At 45.1% G+C, this 18164-nt stretch overlaps 2 non-coding genes across 2 annotated transcripts; both read right to left on the bottom strand.

Moving 5' to 3' along the window:
- Positions 1–10446: 10446 nt before the first annotated feature.
- TRNAG-GCC (transfer RNA glycine (anticodon GCC)) lies at positions 10447–10517 on the bottom strand. Its single transcript has one exon. It is a non-coding gene; the product is annotated as a tRNA-Gly (tRNA).
- A 7214-nt stretch (positions 10518–17731) lies between these two features.
- TRNAG-GCC (transfer RNA glycine (anticodon GCC)) lies at positions 17732–17802 on the bottom strand. Its single transcript has one exon. It is a non-coding gene; the product is annotated as a tRNA-Gly (tRNA).
- Positions 17803–18164: the final 362 nt, after the last annotated feature.

Below are 18164 nucleotides of genomic sequence, written 5' to 3'. Positions count from 1 at the left end.
TGCCTGCCTCTGGCAAACGTGGGCTGCCTCCCACCACATCGGATACCAAGGGTACCACAAAACCCACACACTCTCCCCCAACTCGTAAAATGCGAATTACTCGTCCTTCGCCCTCGTGACACCAACAACAAAGATCCCTGTCTCAACCCAACGATCAGCTAGTTCCAACCCTATCCGGACTCCTCAAACCACTTCACAACCAGTTCCAGCTCCCCTGTCAACACCACAGATGACACAATCAACAGGTGCCGAGAGTGAAACTCTCTCAGATATTATGGAATACTTAGCAACTCCTTTACAAGAACCACTGAGTCCCCCCAAAATACGTCATACAGCAGAAGTCCATTCAGCTCCTTCCGATCTTCCTCCCACTCCCATCCCTCCTTCCCCTTCTGCCCCTCTTTCATGTTCTAATCCCTCTCCTTTATCCCTCCCTATGCCACCAGGCTATAGCGACCGTCCTACTCATTCACTTCTTCCACACTCTGCTCCTATTCCTACCATTGAACCAACCCGGTGATGTGTGATACCCTTTCAACATAAATTCGTTTTTTACTATATTTTATTCTTTGTAAATTTTTGGTAACCTTTTACTTTTCTTTGATTTTACTTTTAGTTCTTTTATTTTACTTTTTAGTGTTATACAATTTTAATATGTCTCTTTTACAATGGAACATGCGAAGTTTCATGGCCCACCGTAATGATCTACGTTATCTACTTTCAATTCACCATCCTTCAATAGTCTGTTTACAAGAACTCCGTTTGTCTTCCCCACCAGTACCCATACCTGACTATTGTTTCTTGTTTTCTCCTGCTTCTCTTCCTGTTTCCGCCATTTTAGTTCATAACACAGTCCCATTAGAATATCTGTCGCTTCACACCACTGTTCCATGTCATTTTGTTCGTGTTTTTCTCGAACAATGGATTACGATAGTGTCTGTATATTTCTCTCCCTCCCAACCTATTGATTTCCCAGCTTTAACCCTTTTATTATCACAATTACCCACTCCAATTTTATTAATGGGAGATTTTAACTGTCGCCACGCTTTGTGGGGCGATGATGTTACAAATTTGCGTGGCCGCCACCTTGAATCTTTTATTTTTAATAACGATTTATCCATACTGAATACGGGAACTTATACACATTTTGACTCTAGAACTCACACTTTTTCCTGTCTTGATCTCTCCCTATGCTCCCCTTCTCTTTCCCTAGATTTCCATTGGTCTGTTCTTTCAGACGTTTTATATAGCGACCACTTTCCTATCAAACTTACTCTTACCACATATCGTCCTGTACTCAGACCCCCTCGATGGTGTTCCCCGAAAGCTGACTGGCCGTCATTTACTTCTCTGACTGTTCCTACTGTACCTCCTTCTTCATTCTCTACTATTTTAGATATGCTCACTTATTTTAATGAATTAATTCTTAGTGCAGCTTTGACCGCGATCCCTAGGTCGTCCCGTCCTTTTACTTCTAAGTGTGTACCTTGGTGGGATTCAGACTGTACTGTAGCACTCCGTGTTAAACGTGCACGTTGGAAGAGTTACCTACGCAAACGCAACACTGCGGATGAACAGAATGCATTTCTGCTGTTTAAAAAGGCCTGTGCCCGTCTTCGAAAGATTGTTAAACGGGCTAAACGCCGTAGCTGGAGGTCATACGTTTCCACCATTACTACCAATACACCCATTGCATCCGTCTGGAAATGTATACGCAAAATAGCGGGTACCGGTAAGCATCTTCCTATGCCCTCCCCTGTCCTACACTTAGATGGAGAGTCAGTAGCAGATGCTCATCTAGTTGCTAATGGCTTAGGTCGTCACTTCAGTAATGTTAGTAGCGGCTCTCATCTCTCACCTGAATTTCATACCCTTAAAGCTGCTACTGAATGTACGCCTGTTGTCTTCAAGCTGTCGTCTAGTCAGTCATATAACGCGCCATTCACACTCCATGAATTGACCTCTGCCCTTCGTCTGTGTAAGAACACTTGCGAGGGTCCTGATGGCATACACTATAATATGCTCCGTCACCTTTCCCCTCAGGCCATGGCCTTATTAATAACTATTTATAATCGTATCTGGACAGAGGGTGTTCTTCCCCCCTCATTTCGTGATGCTGTCATTCTCCCATTTCTTAAACCGGGAAAGCAAGGCCATGTCCCTCAAGATTATCGCCCCATTGCTCTTACTGGCTGTCTTTGCAAATTGTTTGAGCGTATGATAAATCATCGCCTTATGTGGCTCCTAGAATCCAAGCAACTTTTGTCTTCTTCACAATTTGGTTTTCGAAAAGCTCGCGGCACCTTAACTCCCCTCCTAAATCTTGAGACTTATATCCGTTCAGCCTTTGCCACTCAACAATCTGTTATCGCAGTGTTCTTCGACCTTGAGAAAGCTTATGACACAGCCTGGCGCTACCATATTTTAAGCACAGTTCGCTCTTGTGGTATTGATGGTAACCTTGGTGTCTTTTTAAAGAATTTTCTATCAACTCGTTTCTTTAGAGTCCGTGTTCAACATACCTATTCAGACTCATTTCCACAATACGAAGGTGTTCCCCAAGGCAGTGTTCTTAGCACTACTCTGTTTTTATTAGCAATTAATGGGATTGTTTCTTGTCTCCCAGTTGGTGTCCGTTCTTCTTTGTATGTTGATGATTTTGCAATATATGCCTCAAATCCTGACATCTCTGCCCTTGGTGCTCTTATTCAACGTGCAGTTTCGGCTGCCTCAGAATGGGCCACTTCTCATGACTTTCGGTTCTCTCCTCTTAAGTCTCATGCTATTACTTTTAATCGTTCTCATCATATTCCTCAACCACCTCTTTTTCTTTATGGCTCTCCTCTCCCGTACAAAACCTCCGCTTCCTTTCTTGGCCTTCTTTTCGATTCCCGTCTTACTTGGAAGGATCATATTACCTCCTTGAAAACCTCAGCCTTGCAACGCCTCCGTCTCTTGCAAACTTTGTCTCATGTGTTGTGGGGTGCTGATCGAGCTACTCTCCTTCGCCTCCATATTGTTCTTGTTCTCTCCAAACTTGACTATGCTTGCCAAGTCTATTCTTCTGCTTCAGACACCGTCCTCCAACAACTTGATTCTGTACATCATTACGGTTTGCGTCTGGCTCTTGGTGCCTTTAAGTCCTCCCCAGTTGAGAGTCTGTATGCTGAATCAGGAGTTCCATCACTCTTCCGTCGTCGCGCTCTTCTTTCTCTTCGTACCTATGCTAAGTTGCACTGTTTTCCTCATACCCCTTCTCTACTTCCTCCCAGTCCTGACCCAGGCATATTTTCCACTCCTAGGACCAAGCCACTATTTGCAGTTCGAACCCGTACTCTTCTCTCGCGCTCCTCTCTTACTGTTAGTAATGTTTTTCCTTTCCGCACTTGTCTTTTTCCTCCATGGTTACTTCCTCGACCCCACATTTGTTCTTCCATTTTCCCTTATTCCAAGTCCAATTCTCCTCCTTTCATTCTTCGTTCTCGGTTTTCAGACCATCTCTCCCAACATTCCTCTGCAGTCCCTATATACACTGATGGTTCAAAAACTCCTGCTGGCGTTGGATTTGCGATACTCTTTCCTGACACTCATTATCATTTTAGCCTTCCTACCTATGCAAGTGTTCTAACAGCAGAATTATATGCCCTCTTGTTTGCGTTGCGGTATATTTGTCATGCCTCTTCTTCCTCATTTGTGATATTCTCTGATTCATTTAGTGCTCTATCCCTTCTTCAGTCGCCTTCGGCTTCTCACCCTCTGGTTCTTCGTATCTTGGAATGGTTGTTCCGTATCTCCTCCAGTCGTAAAACAGTCCAGTTCTTTTGGGTCCCAGGACATGTGGGCATCGCAGGCAATGAACGTGCTGATCAGTTGGCTCGCATAGCAGTTAGCAGGGATGTCTCTCCTTCCTTCCTCATTCCAGTCTCTGACCTTCTTCCTACTCTGTCATCCTTCCTTCAGCACCGGTGGCAGCCTTGTTGGGACTCTATCACTAATAACAAACTACGTGTTGTTAAACCGTTTATTTCTCATTGGTTGACCCCTTGCCACCGTAATAGGAGGTGGGAGACGGCTTTAGCTCGCCTCAGAATCGGTCATACACGACTTACCCACTCTTATTTGATGTCTGGTGATCGCCCTCCCCTTTGTACTCGTTGCAATACCATTCTTTCTGTACGCCATATTTTCCTTGATTGTCCACTTTACACACTACAGCGACGTATTGCATTGCCATTTTTGTCTCACCTCCAACGTCCCCCCCTTCTTGCAGACTTTCTCCGAGAGTCATCGTATTTTTCCCTCCATAATATCATGTCCTTCCTTACCTCTATTGGTCTTCTTTCCGACATCTAATTCCGTTCCTTTTTTCAATAGCCCCATCTGTGATATGATATACTCCTTCCATTGACCTATTTCTTCTGGCCCACCCAACGTACACAACTTGTAGCCGATGATCCGGCTTTGTGCTGGATTTTGGCACTAGGTTCTTATTGTTCTTCTTCTTCCACCTTCTCCTTGGCCTACCTCGCCTCCTCCCTCGTTCAGATTCGCTCAGGTATACCTTTTTCACCACTCTATTGTTATCCATTCTTTCCACATGACTATACCATCTCTGTACATTCCCTTCGATTTTGGTGTCCACGGACTTCCTCACTCCACACCTTTCACGAATCACATTATTTCGTATCATATATATATATATATATATATATATATATATATATATATATATATATATATATATATATATATATATATATGGGAGAGAGGGAAAGAGGGGGGAGAGGCTTTGAAAATATAATGAAAACTAATCATATTTGATATAATTAAACTATTACCTTGTGGTATGTGGGGGCGCTTACCATCCACTCACTCGATGTAGTGCTGCTCTCAGGTGTCTGCCCTTTCCTCTCCTCCATCCTTCTTTCCTTCCATCCTCTTCTTTCTTTCCTTCATTCTTTCCATGTCCTTCTTCATACGGGTGACTCTACACTGAGTGACAAGCCAAATGGTTTCCTGTACACCAGGAAACCATTTACTACTCTGGGTGGTAACCATATAACCAGATTTTGGCGCCTGGTGGTTCAGTAGATAATTATTGCGCTCCAATCGGATTGAGCCGGTGAAGGTTTATATCCAAGGGGTGGTTGGAGTTGATTGCTCATGTAATGCCACTCAGGGATGAATGAGGCTGGTCACTCATCTTAAATGTCGGGACCAACCGCCAAGCCCCGGGCTCCTACGCTCCTCATGGAGCAGTGTAGGATTGGATGATGGATGGATGAAAAACTGTTACCTGATCTTTAGATTAATTAAATCTGTTTGGCTCGTTTATATGATTAGTGAATGAGATAGTGATTGTCACTTTCGTCCTTTAATTACTTACATATCCACTTTTGCTTCCGCCCTCTCCCCCCCTCCTTTTTTTTTTTTTTCTGGCAGCCTGTTTATCTTTTTATTCCAACCATCATAAGATATGTTTCCTTCATTTTTTTTTTCCGGGCTGTTTCATTCACCCAGTTCCCTTGTTTTCATTTTTGATTCTCTCTCTCTCTCTCTCTCACCCCTATGAGGAAGCCTGCATGTGTATTGAGAGCGCGACCTGCTTGCTTTTAAGGTCATCGATTTAGTTTGTCTCTGATGGTAATTATTAAGACTCCAGTTGTTAAGTTTTATCCACATGACCATTTTTTTTCTCTATTTCTCCATATATTTCCTTTTATCATTTCACTCTTTTCTGTATGTATGAATATGAGAGAGAGAGAGAGAGAGAGAGAGAATCTTGTAGGTTGGTATACACGGTATGAGTCATTACTCCTACTCACAACATCTGGTCTTTCATTCCATCTTAACTGACATTATTATTATTATTATTTTGTGGTAGGTGGGGGCGCTCACCATTCACTCACTCGTTGTAGTGCCGCTCTCGAGTGTCTGCCCTTTCCTCCCTTCCATCCTCTTCTGTCTTTCTTTCATTCTTTCCTCGTCCTTCTGCCTACGGGTGACTTTACACTCCCTCTTCTGTCATTCTTTCCTTCATTCTTTCCTCTTCCTTCTGCCTGTGGGTGACTCTGCACTGAGTGACAAGCCAAATAGTTTCCCGTACACCAGAAAACCATTTACTACGCTGAGTGGTAACCATATAACCAAATTATGGCGCCTGGTGGTTTAGTGGATAATTATTGCACTTCAATCGGATTGAGCCGGTGAAGGTTTATACCCAAGGAGTGGTTGGGGTTTATTCTCACGTAATGCCACTCAGGGATGAGTGAGACTGGTCACTCTCATCTTAAATGTCAGGATCAACTTGCCTAGCCCCGGGCTCCTTCGCTCCTCATGGGGCAGCGTAGGATTGGATGATGAATGAATGAAAATTATTATTATTGTTACATACTGAGGTGGTTTGGCCATGTGGAGAGGATGGAGGGTGAGAGACTGACGGGGAGAGTGTATGTGAGTGAGGTGGAGGGGGGAGAGGGAGGGGGAGGCCGAGGATGAGATGGAGGGATGGAGTGGAGAGGTATATGAGTGAGGGGTGTGTGAGTTGGGAGCAGGGCAGTGAAATGGCGGGGCACAGGGCGACGTGGAGGCGATTTGTTTGTGGCCACCCCGTGCGAAATTAAGACGTCTGGCAATAGATAGATAGATTATTGGTATATAGTAGGTGGTGGCGTCCATCATCCACTCACCTGATGTTTAGAGAGGGGAGGGGGGAATTCCTGCAATCACCAGCTTTTACTCTCACGAATTAGATCTGTAAGTCATCCCCACTGTCGTCAGGGCTTTATAATGTCTTTATTCGAGAACTATATTTTTTATATTGCACTGACAATAAGTAGGGAAGGTGATATTGTAAGGTAGTCAAGGCTGCTTAATTACGTATAGATGTGTTCTTAATTGTGTTAAAGTTAACTAATTGCAAACCGGAGAGAGAGAGAGAGAGAGAGAGAGAGAGAGAGAGAGAGAGAGCAGCTATGAGGTGGAGGAGTTTGGGAAGGGAGAGAGAAGGAATTTGTAAGAACGGGAAACTGTTGGTGGGGACGGACGGTAGAAGAGTTGGAAAAGGTGTGAGGGGAATGGATCCAGCAAGGCCAGTAAGACTTGGGATAAGGTTAAGAAGGGATGGGAAGCAGTAATGATGAGGAATAGGGAAAGGCATGGAGAGGCTGGAGAGGGAAGCATATGGATGAAAAGACAGGTAATCGAGTGACGTTCAGAAAGTGAAAATCCTGTGTGTCCGTATTACATAACAGTGCAGTCCTTCGTACCATACCATGTCACACTCCCATCAGTGCATATGCATATACAAAAACAAGATAACAGGGAGCCAAATTCAAGATCCGTTCATTTTGAGATGTCTGGACACACTGAGTTTGAAAGACTGGATATCATACGCAGTAGAAAATACAGAGGGAGGCGGTTCCAGAGTTGACCTGTTGCATACGTGAAGGACTGGGAGTAACGGTTAACTCTTGCATTAGAGAGTTGGACAGAAAAGGGATAAGAGTTTGTTGCTAGACGGCTGCTACGTGCGCACCGTAGTGGTGGAGGGATGCAAGCAAACAGTTCAGAGGAGCAGGACCTTTGAAATAGCGATAGAAATGAGATAAAGATACAACAGTGCGGCGAAGAGGCAGAGGGAGAAGGGAGCTAGTAAGAAGAAAAGAGTTGATGAGACGAAGAGCCTTTAATTCCGCCCTGTTGAGAAGAGTTGTATCTGGGGAGCCTCCCCACGCTTGAGAATTGTAAGTCACACAGGGGGTAGAATAAAATCCGTGTATAAAGTCAGCAGCTGTGCAGGGGCAAAGGAGCTCAGCTTAGTACACCAGATATCTTGGAAGCAGACTTTACAAGAGAGCTTATATGTTCTTTCCAAGATAATTCCCGAGAGAATGAAACCCCAAGTATGTTTAAAGATGATGCAGGATTAAGCTGGATATTGTTAAAAATTAAATGGTATTCCTGTGGAATGTAAGAAATGAGTTTTTGTTGCATTAAAAACAAGATTATTTTTACCCCAGTCAGAGATATGAGCCAAGTCAGACATTAGGTGTGCCATAGCCTAATCTTGTTGAAGTACATAACTACTGAGATGGATGCTGTGGAAAGTGAGGGGAAAGGTGAAGGGTGAAGCCATCAGCGTATGAGTGGATAGGGTTAGATGTACAGCTTAGAAGGTCATTGATGAATAAAGGGAAGAGTGTTGGTGATAGGACAGAGCCCTGAGGAACACCTTTACTGGTAGCTGTAGGAGAAGAACGGTGGCCCTCTACAACAGCAGCTATAGAACGACCAGAAAGGACGCTGGAGATGAATGCACGGGTAGAAGGATAGAAACCGTAAGAGGGCAGTTTGGAAATTAAAGATATATGCCAGACTCGATCGAAAGCCCTTGAGATATCAAGTGCAATGACAAAGCTTTCGCCAAAGTCCCGAAAGGAGGATGACCAGGAGTCAGAAAGGTAGGTGATAAGATCGCCAGTGGAGCGTCCCTGGCGGAACCAACACAGACGATCAGAAAGAAGGTCGTGATAGGAAGGATGCTTTATTTATTTATTTTTTAAGCCCTCATATTCTGCAACATTATCCGGCTAAACATACAGGCCTTCACTCCGTCTCAAGTCCCCCTGCAACGCATAGGTCTGCTTCTTCCAGAGAGAACCTTTAGCATATTAGTATTATCTATCTATCTATTGCCAGACGCCTCAATCCCGTTTGGGGTGGCCACAAACAAATCGCCTCCAAGTCGCCCTGTCCCCCGCCATTTCACTGCCCTGCTCCCAACTCACACCCCCCTCTCTCATATACCTCTCCACCCCATCCCTCCATCTCATCCTCGGCCTCCCCCTCCCTCTTCCCCCCTCCACCTCACTCACATACACTCTCTTCGTCAGTCTTTCACCCTCCATCCTCTCCACATGGCCAAACCACCTCAGTGTGTTCCTCATAACGCTTCCTATCACATCCACATCCACACCACAACGCTCCTTTTTTATCCTCATTCGTCAGCCTCTCTCTCCACATGACTCTACAGGCTCCTCTTAAATAACTCATTTCCACTGCTCTCACTCTTGACTTGTGTCCTTCCAACAATGTATTATAATTATTATAATTTTTTGACATGAACTACATGCCTTTCATCTGTCTTAAGCTTCAGTCTTGCATAGTCTCTGTCAACTTACCTTGGCTCAGTATTGGTCCATTGCATCATCACATGCAGCATCTCGAGATGAACTGATCTTAAATTTGACTTATCTCTCTCTCTCTCTCTCTCTCTCTCTCTCTTTTTTTTTTTTTTTTTTTAGGGGACAATTTTTTCGGGCTCCTGGCTTTGGCTTCCTTCATTTTTGCATTAAAAAAAAAAAAAAGTCATTGACAAAAATTTTGTCCTAAGTCCAAGCCCGCACCCCACCCTTCGAAACGTCTAAGTTCCTGGAGTTACAGGCAGAAAACTGCCCCCACATAATTTGGAATGCTTAGCTCCTACATGAGGTCAGTATAGTAAAATGTGTTGCTGACTGAAGAAATGGGAAGGAAATGATGTATGTTGTATTGTCTTGTACTGTCCTTGATAGCAGGGAGTTGTCTAAAAGGGGGCTCAAATTTCTGTTAGGTACGATCTAACCGGCTAGAACACTCCTCACCCTCTGGACCCCACTAACCCAAAACCCTGCTTTTGCTGTTACTAGAAAACTGATTATCTCTCTACTGTTTCATAATAACTCGTGCATAACGGGGTTCTGTACAGGCTGGGATCGATGACCCTGCTTTCTTTGAGTGAATTTACTGTGTCACCTTCTACTGGGGTATGGCATTCTTCACTGAATGCCAAACCAGCCTGTAGCACAAACTTTGGCTACAGTCTTACTTTGCATACCGCGCCACCTTCATGTCATAACACTACCACTTAATCCTTGCTGAACATACAGGCCTTCATTCCATTGGAAGTCACCTTTCAGCACATAGGATCCTGTGAGATTTCTGTGAGACAGTGTATGATCTAACTGGCTATAACACTCCTCACCTTCTGGGCCACACTAACCCAAAACCCAACTTTTGCTGTTAATAGAAAACTGATTATCTCTCTGCTGCTTCAGAATAATGGACGTGTTTCACTACAGGCTGGAATCGATGTCACTGCCTTTTATGGATAACTATACTGTGCCACCTTCTACTGGAGTATGGAGTCCTTCACTGAATGCCAAACCACCAGTTAGCACATACTTTGACTACAATCCTTCATGCCATACCACGCCACTTTCATGTAACACTACCACTTAATCCTTGCTGAACATACATGCCTTCATTCCATCTGAAGGCACCTTTCAGCACATAGGATCTTGTTACAGTTTGTCCTTCCTAAATATCTTGTCCTTTATTCCATCCTAGAGTCTTCCACCACTTTAGTGTTCCAGATACAAGCTTGAACCCATTAGGTTCAAAATGTGCATCGGCCGGGAATCGAACCCGGGCCTCCCGCGTGGCAGGCGAGAATTCTACCACTGAACCACCGATGCTTATGGAATATAGTGGAAAAGACACTGACGATATTTTCGAAAAGTCTTGAGTCATGATTGTTTTCTCCCCTAGCGAGTTCACTGAAGGCATTCTTTTCCATCGTTTTCTTTAGCTGAGCGGTAACTGAACTAATGCGGGAAATGTGGCACTAAGGAACCAGATAGTTTTGAAGAGTAACTACAAGTAACGGAAGGGTATGAAAAAAACAAACACTTGAGGGGAAGAGGGAGAGAGGAAGGTGATGAGATGGATTAGGAAAGGAGGGGGAGGGGTTAAACAGTGAATGGGAATGTTCGGAAAGATGGGATGGAGAGCGATAGGGGAAAGAAGAGATGAGGGGGTTCATGGTCGCAGTAAGTCATTCATTCAGTTCCAAACCAAACTCCAGTAGAAGACAGGGTTGCACCCAGGTCATCACTATCTGGTTGAGGGATTAGTAACACATTTCCCTTTGGTTCATTCGTAAAAAATTCATGAAAGATTGATAAAGGGCATCACGGTCGCAAATTACTTTAAAGTAGTTCCCGCAAAATCCAGATCCCCGCGCCATAGTCTCTCTATCTAACTGTTTATAGCCAAACGCCATAATGCCGTCAGAGGTGGCCATTTGACTCTTGAGTTAGTCGTTGTGCGGGAAGGGACACGAACCCTCCGCCATCCCATTTGTTGACAGGCAAGGAACGCGTATGGGTTGGTTATATGGTTACCACCCTGCAATGTAAATGGTTTCCTGGCTTACAGGAAACGAATAGGCTTGTCATTCAGTGTAAAAGCATGTGAAAAGAAAGAATCGATAAAAGGTGACAGGAAATATGACAAATAGTAAGAGAGAAGGGCAGACAGAAAAATAATGATAAAAAAGGTGAAGGAAGTAGTAGTTAGCACTACATCAAGTGAGTGGATGATGGTCGCCACCACCATAGTCATGGCGAGTAGGCTAATTTTCATGACGATCATGAAACATGTGAAATACCAATTGGCGACGGAAATCCCTAGAGAAGACCCCCGCACAATATTTTTAGTGATAAAATGCCATAGAACGCCCAAGAAAAATGGGCGTTTTGTGAGCCAAAGAAGAAAAAAATCCTATGTTTTTCCACCTTATCTTTGCGTAGTACAGTATAATGTCCTTTTCGCCATCTAAAACTACCTCAACCATATACCCTTCAGAGTTATCCTGGCTTAATGAAAACCCTATCTAATATCCAAGTCCATCTCTCAGCACATCCTGCCACCTTATTCATGCTAAACCTGCAGGCTTTAATTCCATCCCTACACATCCTCCAGCACATACTTTTGACTTGTGTAGTCCACCTTTCCTTACCAAGCCAAGCCAGTTAACCTCCAGCATACAAGCCTCCGTCCTGCGTAGTATATTCTGTCACCTGTGACCCCATCCTGATCATGTTCAGTCCATTATTCCATCTCGGTTCACCCTCCTTTGATTAGTCTGCCACTTCCTCCTTCTTGAGCATGGAGGTCTTCATTCCGTTTCAAGCTTACATTGGCATTCTTGCTGAACTTACAGCTCTTCGTTCCATCACAAGGCCTTCTCCAACACTACTTATCCACCTTTTTCCTCAGCATTTGATTGCACCAGATACAGTTCGCACTTATTGGGTTCAAAACATGCATGGGCCAGGAACTGAACCCGAGCCTCCCGCGTGGCAGGCGAGAATCCTACCACTGAACCACCGGTATATAGGTGTATATACCGAAAGACACTAAATTATGGTTCTGCAAATGTCAGTCATACAATCTTGCTTTTACCCTACAGCGAGATTTTTACCTGTCACTCCTTTAATGCGCTACGATTCGTTTATTCATTTTTTCTGTTTGAGGGGAAACATAATAGGCAGAGTAGGAAATCAAGGAATATCTAGGCATTGGAGGTCGATTTTGCAATGATCTTTCCATGACAAATCCCAAGAGAATGAAACCCTAAGTATATTCATGGATGATGCAGGGTTGAGTTGAATATTGTTAAAAATTAATTGATACTCCTGTGGAAGATTATGGCGGGTCGAAAGAGATGTAGAAGTTGAGCTAGGATGCACTGAAAACGACAAGCTCAAGGTCACTGTTACCCCAGTCATAGACATGAGCCAAGGCAGAAGTTGGTGTGCCATAGCTTCATCCCTTGTTTAATGAAGTAACTGCTGTGACGGACGCTGCTAGAAGTGGATGGAAAGGTGAAGGTTAGAGTCATCAGCGTAAGAGTGGACAGAGTTAGATGTACAACTTAAAAGGTCATCGACGAATAGAAGGAAGAGGGCTGGTGACGGGACAGAACCGTGAGGAACCCTGAGGAACACCACTACTGATAACTCAAGAGGCTTGGTGGCTGTCTACAGCAAGTGCTATAGAACGACCACAAAAGAAACAGATGAAGTCACAGATAAAAGGATATAATCCGTCAAAGGACAGTTTGGAAATTAAAGATTTGTGCCAGACTCGATCGAAAGCCTTCGAGATGTACCGGATATAAGTTCATTCCAACCCACCAGTTAGCACATTAATCATCCTGAGATTGACTCGTTGGTTGCAGTCTTTCATAGACAACTCTTCCTTCTCCTTCCCTCTCTAACTTTTTTTTTTCTTTCGATCCTACCCCTCCTCTTCCATTCTTTCCCAAACCCATCCTGTTCTCCCTTTTCAGTCCATCCCCTTCTTTCTCTTCTCAGCCCTTCCTCCTTCCCATCCTAACCTCTCCTTTTCCCTTTCTTCCCAACTCCGCCTTACCATCCCAGCTTCCTCTTCCCTACCTTCCCAACTCCTCCTCCAACTTCCCAACCCCTCCTTCACCCTCCCTTCCTAACCCTTTCTCGTCCCTTCCTTGCCAACCCCTCCTGATCCCTCCTTCCTCCGCCCTCTTTTCCCCAGTTCCTCCTTCTCCGTCTCTTCCCAACCCTCCATTCTTCCCCTTTCCCAGCCCCTCCTTTCCTCCCTTTTCCCAACCCTTCCTCTCCTCCCCTTTCCCATCCCCTCCTCTCCTCCCCTTTCCCAACCCCTCCTCTCCTCCCCATTCTCAACCCCTCCTCCTCTACCCTTTCCCAACCCTTCCTCCTCTACCCTTTCCCAACCCCTCCGCTCCTCCTCTTTCCCAACCCCTCCTCTCCTCCTCTTTCCCAATCCCTCCTCTCCTCCTCTTTCCCAATCCCTCCTCTCCTTGCCTTTCCCATCCCCTCCTCTCCTCCCCTTTCCCAACCCCTCCTCTCCTCCCCTTTCCCAACCCCTCCTCTCCTCCCCTTTCCCAACCCCTCCTCTCCTTCCCTGTCCCAACCCCTCCTCTCCTTCCCTTTCCCAACCCCTCCTCTCCTTCCCTTTCCCAACCCCTCCTCTCCTCCTCTTTCCCAACCCCTGCTCTCCTCCCCTTTTCCTCCCTTTCGTTTCCTGTTTTCCTCAGTGCGACTCCTTCCATCCCTCCAGTCAACATCAGTTTCCTGTCCTTCACATTTTCCTCCAATCTGATTCTTACCCCTTCCCTTTCATTCTTTCATAACCCCTATTCTTCCCCATCCTGTCATTACTCTTCCATCCCTTCTCGTCATAAAGCCTACTCGTCATTCCCTTCCCTTCTCAATATAACCCCCTCCCCCTTGCCTCACTTCAGTTTTCATCCGATTTACTGTAAATTTGATATGTGACATCTTTGACTAGATATCCTGTTGTGTTTATACGTCACCACTAAAGTGACTGCCAGGGACGGGTTTGCTGTGCCTTGGCACCGCCTCCTGTTTATTACTTATCAGTCCTGCAAAAGCAGGTACGAGGATGGGTCCATTATGAAGTGGCAGGGGTAAACCAGCCCTCCTGTCGGGTCCTGCTGCAGATGTCGCAGATTTCACTGCGCAGTTTACCCCCGTTCGGGTTGGTGCGGTGAGGATCTGTCCCTTCTCCCCTTGGCGCCAAGATACGAATATGTGTGTGTGTGTGTGGATGAGTAAATTTTGAGTGTGTCGTCCTTTCTCGGCTACCTCCCATTCTCTGGGGGAAGCAACCTAGTTACTTTACATAGATTGAAAGATAGATAGCGAAAGCTGGATGGCATCATTTTTCGGCAACTCACTCTACTGTACACCGTTGCGCGCGCGCTCGTGTGTGTGTGTGTGTGTGTGTGTGTGTGTGTGTGTGTGAGAGAGAGAGAGAGAGAGAGAGAGAGAGAGAGAGAGAGAGAGAGAGAGAGAGACAGAGAGAGAGAAGGTGGGGGGAAATTCATGCAATCACTTCCTTTTACTCTCACGACTATGAAAGTCATCTCGAATGTCTTCAGAACTAACTTTAATACTTTCTGTGTTTTCTTGGTCTGTTTATTTCTGTCTTGTGCAGTCTTGCAGTAATGCAATTAATGTTTTGGAATAATTAATACTATACACTTAAGTTTGAAATGCGCCAATTTTACAGAGAGAGAGAGAGAGAGAGAGAGAGAGAGAGAGAGAGAGAGAGAGAGAGAGAGAGAAAGTGGGGGGGAATCAAAGGGGAGGTGGGCAGAGAAGTATACAGGAAGTACAAATAACAGAAAGCCTATTGGCCCTTTGGGGTTATGTGTTGCGGAAATAAAAAAGAGCAAATTCTGCTAAGAACTTACCAACGTGTAGGAGAAAAGAATGGAAAAGAGGACGGCTTTCCCCTACCCACCACACTATCCGGTAAAATTAGCAGGAACAAGATACAAAAAACACCATTTTTGTTAGAGTAGGAAGGGATGGGGATAGGGAGGGTGGAAGGTAAGGTTTAGAAGTAGGCTAAGGAGAGAAAGAAAGAGAGGAGCTGGAGGGAGGGAGAGAGTGAACTATACTGGTGAAGGCGAGAAGGAGGGATGCGCTGGAATGGGTGGGTGGGGGAGAGGAGGGGAGCCTGGAAGGTACCGGGTATTGATGGGATGGGAAGGGAGGTAAGCGGATAGATGAAACTGATGAGGAAGTGGTTAGAAAATTCAGGAGGGAGGGAGTGAAAGTGGGGGTGTTAGGAATGGAATAGAAGGACTGTGAAGAATCTGGCTGGGAAGGAAGTGAGGAAGAGGAGGGGTAGGAAGGAAGAAAGACACTGGAAAAGAAGGGACTTGGGTGAGAGGTTGAAGTTCAAGGAACAGTGAATATCCACAGTATTCTTAAGATGTGGTACTTCAGTCCGTTGCATCCTAAGTCACAACATCCCTAGCCAAATAGGCTATCATCACATTATCACCCTCCCATTATCAATATTGAGATGGGTAGGATCCAGACGGAAAGAGGAAATGTAATACTCTTCCATCCCATCTTTGCAGCATAGGCTATACTTGTATGGTCCTTCATGCCATCCCAAACTTCCTTTCATCATACAAGTACACACTTAAAGTTATCCTGACCAAACTAGAATACGATCCATCACCATATCCCAGTCCATCTTTCAGCATATAGTCTGCCACCTTATCCAGGCTGAACGTCTAAAACTTCAACCCATCCCAAGCCACCCTCCAACACATACCTGGCTAGTATACCTAACATTTTTTCTTAATCCAAGGATGAGAGTTGCATTTCTTATCCAGACTACGTGCCTTTATTCTATCTCCAGCATCCGTCCTGCATAATGTGTACAATTTCGCCACCTTATCGTGGTCATCTTCAGCTTGTTATTACATTACAGGCCACCCTCCAGCATGTACTATGGCACCTTCTCGTCCTTTAAGTATGTGGAGTTACTCAGTCCCTCCATAAGGTACCAACTAGCACATTATAATTCAAGCTTGTATTGGCTACTTTGGTTAATATGATAGGCTAGGTTTTTACCTTGCCCTTCCTCAAAATATAATCCTTCATTTCACCCTAAGCCACTTCACTGTAATTGACTCTTCCAGATACAGTTCTTAAAGTCACAGGGTTCAAAATTTACATCGGCCGAAAATTGAACCCCGGCCTCCCGCGTGGCAAGCAACAAAATTAATCCAGAAAGTGTGGCAGGGCGCGGTTGAGAGAGAGAGGAGGGGGGAGGGGAGGGAAGGAAGTGGGGATTGTGATTGGAGGGGAAAAAGAAGGACGAGGATGGTTGTGAGATGGGAGGGAGGCGGAGAATTGTTCAGAGCGGAGGAAGTGGGAGGGGTTGGAAAGGGAGATACAGTAGAGGGACGGGGAATTTGCAAGGGTTAGCGAGATGGAGATATTAATGAAGGGAGGGAGTTTTGGAAGCAGTGGACATGGATGAGAGTGGAGAGAGACTGGCAACTAAATAAGGTTTAGAAGCAGTGAAGCCTGCAGTATGCAATACACGTATTACCAGTGAATTGAGCAGGATCCACGTACTGGGAAGTAAAAACATTATTGTTGGCAGAACCGTCATCATATGTCCAACGAAGATGTTTGCACGTCCTTTCACTCGTCATTCAGTCTTCTAAATTCTCAGCTTGGTTCCAAACCAGTTTTCAGCTAATAGTTTTCCACCTTATCCCTGAGATTCATGTAGTCCTTCGTGCCATTTCAAACAACATACTCTTGAATAATATTCTGACCTAAAAATAATTCAGAGCTTTTTTCGCTTGCTCATCCCTCAGTCAACATACTGTGTATTGCTTTAGTTCATTCCGTCCCCAACCATCCTCCAGTGACCCTGGCAAATATGCACCCCCCTTCCAAGCCAAACCAGCATCTCTCTCTCTCTCTCTCTCTCTCTCTCTCTCTCTCTCTCATGTAGACTACATACCTTCATTCCATCCCAAGCCTCCATTCTGTATAATATATGCTTGTCACTTTATCCTAACTCATCTTCAGTCCATTATTCTATCCTGGGCTACCCTCCAGAATGTACACTGGGCAGCTGTAATATCTGCCTCGACCACATCCCTTCTCGCCCAGCAGCCAGAACCACAAAGCCAGTAATGTTTGTCACCTTCCACTGTCACCACCGTTACCCCATTCTCAACTCACTCTTTTTGTTTCACCTCAGCGAGAGCCAAGTTGCCTTCCCTGGTTTGGGGCTGCAACGAAGCAGGCATGAGGGAGGGGGTGCGGAGGCAGATATAGCTTCTGGTTGGATTTGTCACTTTCCCATTCGTGAGGGTAGAGGCCTTCATTCCATCCTAAGCTACATATTTAGCATCCTTATCTTGCCTTCATTCCATCCTAAGCTACATATTTAGCATCCTTATCTTGACTCATTTTGTTTGTAGTCTGCATTCCATCTCGGATCACCTTTCAGCACTTAAATATTCCAGATTTTCAAACCCATTGGGCTCAAAACGTGCATCGGCCGGGAATCGAACCCGGGCCTCCCGCGTGGCAGGCGAGAATTCTACCACTGAACCACCGATGCTGATAATAAAGCTACGTAAAGACACCAAAGTGATGTTACCTAAAAGTCCTGAGTCATGTTTATTTTTCCCTAGGGCGAGATTTCATCTTCAGTCAGCCCTACAATATTTTTCGTTTCGTTTTCTTCAGTCATGGGATAACGAAACGAGAAAGGGAGAAAGACACTAAAACATATAAAGCCATATATCGATTCTTATCGTTTATAATGGCTTCAGCATGGATGCATGCGTCGGCCTTCGTCACCTAATGGTGGTTCTTCGCGCTGCTCAATCTCTGGCAGCCACCCTATTCAGTCTGTTACCCCTGAGGTCACACTATAGCCTTGTTCCAGGTCTTATTTGGTCTGCCTTCCGCAGCCCTACC

This window comes from Coenobita brevimanus, chromosome 57, assembly GCF_032717465.1.
Source record: "Coenobita brevimanus isolate Jiangsu-jjx chromosome 57, ASM3271746v2, whole genome shotgun sequence".
Lineage (NCBI taxonomy): Eukaryota > Metazoa > Arthropoda > Malacostraca > Decapoda > Coenobitidae > Coenobita > Coenobita brevimanus.
The sequence above is the reverse complement of the archived record's forward strand: the minus strand, read 5'-3'. Positions and strand labels throughout refer to the sequence as shown.